Below are 3,446 nucleotides of genomic sequence, written 5' to 3' on the forward strand. Positions count from 1 at the left end.
ATATATATATAGTATATTTGGGAATCAACCTTATTGCACATTAATATGTGAATATCAAATGTACTATCATTAAATTTGACACTATTTGTATATTATTGGTGCATGTGAACGTATATATACATATTCATATTGGAGGTTGAGATGATAATGTGTAAAAGTGCCTCTCCTTTTCACCAAGTTATTAGGGTGTTAAGATTTGGTCAAACATTATTATATTTGTTGTTTTGAATTGAATAAACAATAACAAGTAACAATGTCTATAACATAAAAAGTAGGTCTTTTGTGAAAAAATCTCACATGTTTATATTCGTGAAATGGGTCGACACAATTCATACCTGCAGTTAAAAGTAATATTTTTAACATAAAAAATATTATTTTTTCATGATTGAGTCGGATAAGAGATCATTTTCACAAATTTCACGTTAGTTGGCGGCCCGCCGCCTGCGTACATGCATGTAGTGTATTTGTGGTGAAGCAGTACTATTGAGCAGGTTGACTAGTAATTTAATAAATATGGATACGTCTAACACTCGAATAGGTACATTACTTGTCTAAAATCAGAAGTTTGCTTTTGTTACGAAAAATACAAACAGTTTGACACAGAGAAAGCATCTAATTTAGGTAGATATTCGTTAAATTATTGTTAGTTCTGTTGTTCGTATTCTCCAACCAACCTTGAATATTTGAGGGTGTAAATATTTATTAATTTCCAGGACTTTTATCCATTTTTTAGAGACTCAAAATCCTAGCTAGCTAGATCTATGACTGGTGGAGTTAAGAATTTTAGCGAGCGAAACTTAATTAAGAAGAAGGTTAACTACTATACCGTCGGAATCGCCTCTACCCGGCCCTTATAACCTGAAGAAAGGAACAGATTATTTATTTAGAAAAAAATGACTAATGTATATTTTGCAGATATGCATACAACACAAAAAACAACAAATTGATATTTAATTTGATAACAGAGATTTGGTATAGATTTTCTGATAAAAATATTAGACACTTGCATGGTGACAGAAATTCAAGATCCTTCCAGGGAAATATAGTTCCTTTAACCTCAGCAATTGAATAATATAAGGAAAAAGATAGTAAGTAAACTGTCAGAATTAACGTAATCAATGATGTTAAACTGCATGCACTAAATCCGGATCTTCCTTCAAGAAACAACCCTCTTGCCTTTTAACTAACCTTAATTAATCAAAATTTCAAAACTCATACCGATTTGACATCATCTGATCGATTAACTTGTGGGATGAGATAATAAAATAATGATATATAATATATAGATAACATAATGCTCACATAGATAGTTCCTTTGTTTTCCTGCTTAGTTCAAAGATTACTGTGCATAGCAGAACCTTTCAAAGGGCAAGTTTACAATCGTACTAAAACGAAAATTTTACGAAACTTCATATGAATTTGCAGGAAAATTGTGTGTTTTGTCTCTGTTGCTGGATACGTTAATCTACTAATGGTCCAAAGAGAGAACAGTTTCGATAGCGACAAAAGGGATTGTGATCAATAAGAATAAATATGTAACGTGGAAATGCTCTCGATACTAATATCTCTGTAGGTTTAGGTTATACATTTTATACTAAGATATATGGATGCACTTCCAGTCCTAGTTATTAGCCCATCAACGTACGGTATCGTTCATTTGTTTTTAGGCAGTTTAATTTCGTTACACAAATGACCACAATAGCAGAGGAGCCCGAATAAAGAACTAATTAATAGGATAAGTTACGAGTATATATATAAAACAATGTTTAAAGACGAGCCTTCGACGCTATATATATACATATACTCACATTGAATTGAGGAGCTAATATACACATATACATACATACATATATAGATGGAGGAATATCCATCTGCTGGGCAACACTATGAATCAAGAACTTCCCATTATGTGTAGGCTAGGCATCACAAAATGGGACGGAGGGAACGATCTGAAAATTTTGGTGAAAGAACGTACGTATAATGACTTTATTTATGACGTAAATTATATATCTAAAATATTATAGGAGTACTGTTCTCCACGTTGGCATGATTTGGATGCATTAACTAACGAATGAAATAAGCGAGAAGTTTCCGATCTGGAAAATCTGACTTCAAAGTCCAGCAAATGGGCATTTGACCTTCACAAAATCCTAGTACTAAAATCCAATTTGAACTAATTTAAAATGATCCATTTTTTACTCTCTCTATCTCTCGCCATAAAAATGCTTCCAAATTGATAAACTTTAACATTTTGGTCATCTTTGTAGTATACATTCTTTCAAAGGTTGTACCTTTATACTACTCTTTACAAAGAGCTCGTTGACGTTGATGAGCCGGTCGTTGGGGCAGCAGGATTGGATGCGAGTGATGCAGGCCTCAAAGTGCGATTCCACTGTGAAATCTTTCAAGGATACTCCTACATATGGTTCACCTCCAGGGAAGGGGAGCAAGTTTTCTGGTTCAGTCGATTCGACGGTGTTCAAGGCCGCGAACCAGTTAAAACAGACAGAAGACACTCTCCGCAGGATCATGTATGTTAGCTGTTGGGGTCCCAATTAGCATAGCTCGACGACCTTCATCTAGCTGTATTTTATTTAATACACACTCAATATAATATATGACCAGTTCAAATATATTGGGTTGTCTGGTCTTGTAAATGAAAGATCGTTCTGTTTTCCACTTGATACTTCTGCAAGCATAGGCAGATGGTTAATCATGTGCGATTGGTAATATTTTGTTGTATAATATGTTTTGAAATGTAAAGAAATTAAATTTTGTAAATATAGCATGAAATATAATATAGAATCATGCATGATATATATTCAGTGATACCGTACATCAATTCTGTAAAGATAGCAGGTCTCCTCTCAGTTTTTCCACCGAATAATTGATTTGAAAAGTAGGCATACTTCTTCCTTTTCTTTTCTTTTCTATTTTTTTCCCAGCGATTTGAACATGATTTCGCCCCACGCAACAAGATACTGCCATAATTTCAATTTGAATTGCATCAAACCTTGGAATATCAATTTTTAACTAAAGTAAATAAATAATAATAATAACCATCATCTATCATATTTATTTTTCAATTTAGAAGTAATTAAAAATATTAATTTATATTTAGATATAAAATATATTATTTATAGTTTTTGTGCGCGTGGATTAGTAAGAATAAATTAGAGTTTAGTTGATAAATTGATTTCAATGAACTTAAAAAATTACAATCGGCTCCATCTTCTCTAATCATGATGTCAACGGCAACCGGTTGGTGTAAAATTATTTTCTTATTATTTTTTTACTTGATTTTTCATATTATTAAAAACTCGTAATTGTTAGAAAAATGAATTTTATGTTAAATTTAAATTTATTGTATCATGGTATTTATATTTTATTTATTGAAATTTAATAATCTCATAAATAATAATAATAATTATAAAAATAAATCTCCC

Source organism: Primulina huaijiensis, chromosome 11 (genome assembly GCF_012295235.1).
Source record: "Primulina huaijiensis isolate GDHJ02 chromosome 11, ASM1229523v2, whole genome shotgun sequence".
Classification (NCBI taxonomy): Eukaryota; Viridiplantae; Streptophyta; class Magnoliopsida; order Lamiales; family Gesneriaceae; genus Primulina; species Primulina huaijiensis.